Raw genomic sequence first — 6,000 nt, 5'->3', positions numbered from 1 at the left:
TCTTGCCAAACATTTCTGTAATTGCAATGCTACTTTCACAACAGTAGTTTGCTAGCATACCTGATTTCACAAAACTAGCATGTCATATTGTTACGGGATTTGAGTTCACGTTTCAGTTTTACACTAAAACACAGTCTTAATCACACTCAGGTGCACTTACAGTCATGTGAAACACTGCATTCATCACATAGTATACCAAGTGTCCAGTACACAAACTATACAGGTCATTCTGGTGACCTAAAAATTGGTGCTTGTAAATTCACAAGTACTGCACACATTCGAACTATGTCTGTCATGTGTGGAACCAGATCAACTGGCACCCTGTGGTATATAATATTTAATACCTTTAGGCGTTGAATAGCCCTTTCCACATGCACTCTGACCTGGGCAATCTGGTATGTTTGGTCCATTTCTTGGCTGCTAAATTGGGCATTGCCAGATGAAAATGGGGGCATGACTAAAATTGCATCTTTCAGTCCTAGATGTGCATTAATCCCAGCCTTTATCAGTCAGAATAAGGTCACCCGGCTCAACAAGGTCAAGAAATCCACACTGAACTGTGATAGTTGTGTCACTCTCCCGTCCTCCATATGCCTTTGATATATAGGCAATCTGCCCATTGGGTACAATAGCCACCAGAAATTTTACGGTCATGCCTCCCTTGTAATTTGAGTAAAGACTACGCTGCTTCTCGACAGGAGCTGGTGTTTCGGTTCGAACTTCAGTGCAATCAATGATATACCTGCAAGCATGATAGTGTTCCTTAAAAAAGTGTGGCATTGTAGCTCTAACGGTGCTTAGTGACAGAGGAAAAATCCAGTCCCTAGTTGCGGTCACCAGATTCGTGAGGACAAGAAAAAATACTCTACTTGCTGTTGATCGATGCACACCAAACAGCGTACCCAAACTTGAGAACGATACTCCTAGTTTCAATTTCATCAAAAACATTAGCAGCTTGTTTGGAACAGTAATGCTGACTGACTTTACTCTGAGGCTAGTAAGCAAACTAAGAAGTAATGCAAAGCCTCGTAGGCTTATCCCACATAACTCCTGCACTGTTGCTGCATCACCACAAACGCTCTCGTAGCCTTGGAAAATGCAAACACGGTCATCTGGGCTAGTCGAAGATGACTTGGTGTGCGGTGTTGCCTGAACTGCACTTTCAGTACAAGACGAGTGGCTAACCTGCGTGCTGCCCGCGTTGTCCAAAATTGTGCACATCAAGACGGAGAAGGTACCAACATCACACTGGCTGGTGGCTTCTGTCTGCGTGCCCTGCATGAGAGATCATAGATGATTATCTCTTTTGTTATCATTAGAGTGTGGATAAATATGCCCTAAAAACTCTCTAATTATAGGTTGAACTATGCACTGAAAACCTTGGAAACATGCAGTAAAAACGCTGCATATGCAATGTTTTTCCTTGCTCTTGGCAAGAACAAAACATTGATATTCGATAAAATTTGAGCATTTTATTAGTGTTGATGTGGTAAAATAACACTACTGTCGTTCAAGAGCACACCACAGAGAAGGTAGTAGGAGTACATTTATGCGTAATTTGTGTCATCCTATTTTTGGGCTACATGCTACAGCGTATGAAGTCGGGGTAGTTTGTAGGATTCCATGGTGTGTAGACAGCAAAAAGACGCGGGCGACTGCTACAGTGGTGTCAGGTCATACTTACCGTGGATATTAGGCCATGTTCCACATCACACTCAATCATGTCCTCAACATGTAGCCATAAGGAATTCATGTCTGTTGTTGCAACAGGAATTTCCATGTGCCGGGTGGCGTTAGTGTTGCCATCAGATTGGGTATGTTTCTTGGATCTGTAATTTCGGCGGCGAAAGAAAGTGAGAAAATGTCACCAATGGTAGTCAGCAAGTTGCCCAGACATGATAGCCTACCTTTCGTAGCGTTCAATGACATCCACTGGTCTGGCTGATTTTTTCTTGTACACTTCCGGGAAAATCGTTGGAACGTAGGCGGTGTGCGCCTCATCAACGGCCTTCTCATTTCCAACGCAGTGCGAGCTGTATATGACGCTTGTGGGGCTCGGCTCCCAGTCAGTGCCATCCTCGCTGCAAGAAAAGAAAACATGTATGTGGTTAGAAATAAAAGAAAAAGAAACAATTCGATGCAGAGGTGGAGAGTTTTCATTTTCCCGAGGGGGGGCAAGGGCGCACCGCGAAGTAAGTACTCTGGCGGGGGGGTATATGTTTATTAAGAAAAAGAAAGGAAGGAAAGGTAAGCGAGATGGATGTCGGCTTGTTATTCCAAAAAAAGTGAAAGGGGAAGACAAAAAAGACAAAGCAAAAGAAGAAAGCAAAAGAAAACAAAAAGAAGGAAAGAAAAGGAAAAGAAAAATGAAGAACACAAAACTAAAGCTGAAGAATCACACACTCTAGCGGGATCCTATGATGTATGAAGACCTGGTATAGAAATAAGAGGATGGAAGAACAGAAAAAAAAAAACAAAAGAAAAGAAAAAAACAGAGAGAACGTAAACAGTGAACATGTGCACAACTGAAGGCATTACGCCTTTGAAAAGTGAGTGCAAAAGGAACCAAATGCATTGAATCCTCGGTGTTTGACCCGAAATGCGCGCAATATAATGAATATGGTCAATGAAATGGAGCGGCGGGAGTTGAACCCGCTCCCAACGGACATGCGTTCCGAAGATCCTACCGTTACACCTCACTGGGAGCTGCTGGTACCTTTTCGACTGCTTCGTTTCATTGATCTTATTGCTTTGGGCGAAATTCAGGCTATGTATTTTGCCATCCTCTGTGTTTCTTCGCCTCACCTTCTACTGTGATAATGAGTATTGTGGGCGGATACATACAAGGTGTGTGCAGAAAAACGTGACCCACATTTAGGCACATAGCTTGTTGCCTACCTAACTAACGAACTTCCGGTGGCGCACGATGGCGCATTTATGCGTGCGAAATCTGCAGAAAAATTGTGGAAGCCATACTCAGCTTAAAACATAAACGGAACAACGAAAACGTCCGCTTCCGTGCATCAGAATAGGGCACATGGTGGACAACAGGGTGTATGTGAAAGGGCAACATGGTGGACGTAGGAGAGTTGTGTTCAAGTACCGCTAGGGGAGCTATCGGTGCATAAATCGAAACGATGTCCCACATGGATGCTCATCGGCAGTACCCCTAGCGGTGCCTGCACATAACTCTCCTGAGACAGAACTACACTACCATGCACTGTCATGACCGCCCTATTCTGCTGCATGGAAGCGCATGTTTTCGCGCTCTGTTAATTTGTTTACACTGAGTATGGCTTCCAGGATTTTTTTGTAGCTTTCGCACGCATAAATACGCCGTCGTGCGCCACCGGAAGTTCCACGGCTAAGTAGACAACGAGTCACATGTAAACATGCGGGTCACGGTTTTCTGCACACACCCTGTATTTTACAAATTGCAAGATGCATTTTTGGGGTTGGTGCCTCTTCACTTTTTTGACCTGGGCGCGCCGAGCCCCAAAGGTTGGTGTCAGTCTCTAAGCGGGACTTCCCGGGGGAGCCCCCCCCTAGTTCATGTTCCGGAGGGGCAAGGACCCCCCCCCCCCCCCCCCGCAGTCGGCGCCTATGACTCGATGGACCGAATTATCTACATAAAATATATCAAGCAGCTAACGTTACTTACTTGACCCGTCGTACAGCTGTAATCCACCGTCGTCGGCGTTCCTGTTCATACCACTTGTTCGGGAACGAGTAAAACTTAATTGCAGGTTGCTTCCCTCTTGCGTCAGCTCTGTTATTGTGGCATCCAACGACACAGCAGTAATTTCCCTTTTTTCCTTTTACTACGAGGATCCCTGTCATAAACTAGCACGAATCTCGGTGTATCGCTGCCTTCGCACCGTACCGCTGCACATTGGTACCATGCGGTCGCGCCTCTCTTCGCCTCGGCGTGGCGCTAGCGTCGGCAGAAAACTGTCGCGCGCGGTCCCTATGGGCCTGTAGCTCTCGGCCAGGCGGTGTTGCGATCAGCGGACGACAGCGCCGCATGTGGAAGCAAATCGAAACAATGGTCCGCACTCAAGAGTGTTTCGGTTTCGTGGGTTTGGCTCTGGCGCAAGCAAGCAATGTATCGCATCCTGCGTGGGTTTGAAAAGCTGGAGGCCATTGACGATTGGGCCAGTTACTAGTCAATGTTTTCGGCGTCGACGAAGCATCGGACGGTAACGAAATCAGCGAAGTGCATTTCGGAAGAAGTGGAGGACAGCGTGGTTTATAGTGTCCGGTTCGAGGTGAGTCAGCGTGATCGTACGTCAGAGTACATCAAAATGATATACCTGATCAGAAAAACATTGAATGCACATTTTACCCGCACTGAAAGTTGATTTAACTCGATTTCGGTACCTCTCCATCACAGGTGTCCAAGTGTCGATGAACAGTTTATGTTGCGTCGTGTACCTGTAAAGCGGGAATTGCGGGAAAATATAAGCACGCGGCAGCAGTCTGCTGCTACCTGAACAAGGAAGAAGACGCCACATGTACGGGCAGCCACAAAAGAGGGGCAAGCCAAGCTCCAAAACGCAGCTACTTCTACTCTACTACTACTACTAGGGGCAAGCCAAGCTCAAAGCCGCAGGCGTGACTTGACAAAGGGTACCGCCGACTTATTTCCGAGTACGTATGTATAATGTGGACAATGTGCTTTCCTTTAGGCAGGAGCTCGGGTGCAGACCTTTCATATTGTATTTTTAGAGCTGATGAGGCTACAGCCATCTCTGCTGCATCGTTGATCGTTGGCTATTCTGTTAATGGTAATTCTTCAGTATTTTATATGTTTCATCAACCAGTATTGTACCGTGTACTTTATTGCTCTTGGTAATAAACAGCTTGCATCTGATATATTTCTCCTTGTTTGTGTAATGTTTACCTGTACAGGTATATCAACCAAATCTCTCCCCGCTGCCAAAAGAAAACCGCCTGGTGATATCATTCACGCGTACCCAGGCATAGCTTGTCCAGGTCCTTGAGTCTGAACAGAGGGGAGCCTTACAGTGGGACTGTAAAGAGGTTCTGAGGCATTTTCGACAATGTAGTAACGGGAGAGCAAGCGGAGAATCTATTTGATCTCCTAAAGGTCATGAGAGGGACACGCACGGTGTTCCATTATAGCATTCCAACAAAAATGCAGGGGGTAGCTTCATAGCGGATCTCTTGGAGAACATAAGTAAGTAATAAGTAAGTAAGGTGATTGCTTTTTTCGAAGTAAACATCACACTGCACGAAGACCGTCGAACATAGCAGTAAGAAGAACCGGCGGGAGTCGATGTCCACAGTAAGCCTTTCATATTTCCCTCTAATCTGCATGCGTTATGTTAGAAAGTAATAACTGTTTGGCAGAATTTGTGATATATCCAAGTAAATTTCTACCGCAAGTTGTTTGGGTATAACTCTACATTATCTCCAGGTAGAATGCAAAGCGGAAACTTGGAGGCGTTTTTACGGTGTACGGACGCAATTAACGCTTTCCGCCTTTCTGTCTCCCAAGGGTTTCCGAGGAAGCGATAAAACCTTATTTTTTTTACGTTTTGGAATCTGTTATGGTAGCAAACGACACAACAATACTGTGTGCCCGATTTGTGTTGTGGTTTGCCGTGCGTTGGCAATCTGAAAGGCGGCATATTTAACCACGATACATATGCTTGGCTGCCTGGCTGTGCGGACCAGTCACTGCTCCCGCTTGGGTCCCGATTGGCGCTCGCGTCGCCGGGCAAACTTGAGCGCAACAGGCCCATAGGCCTCGTAAACTTAAAGGAGCTCTGAAAGCCATCTCAAAAATTTTCCGTTCTGAACGCGTTGTGGAAGCAGGTAACTTAACTTGATGATTAACACGAAAATTTTCTCTGTGCGCGATGTTTTTCGTAGAAAAAAAGACACTTGAACATCGCCGCGCGTGTTCCCACTCGACTCGCTCCTCCGGGTCAAACGAGGAGGAGAAAGAAAAAAACGTCATTCGTGACGTAATAA

The sequence above is a fragment of the Ornithodoros turicata genome, chromosome 5 (assembly GCF_037126465.1).
Source record: "Ornithodoros turicata isolate Travis chromosome 5, ASM3712646v1, whole genome shotgun sequence".
NCBI classification, from domain to species: Eukaryota; Metazoa; Arthropoda; class Arachnida; order Ixodida; family Argasidae; genus Ornithodoros; species Ornithodoros turicata.
This window is presented reverse-complemented; position numbering follows the sequence as displayed.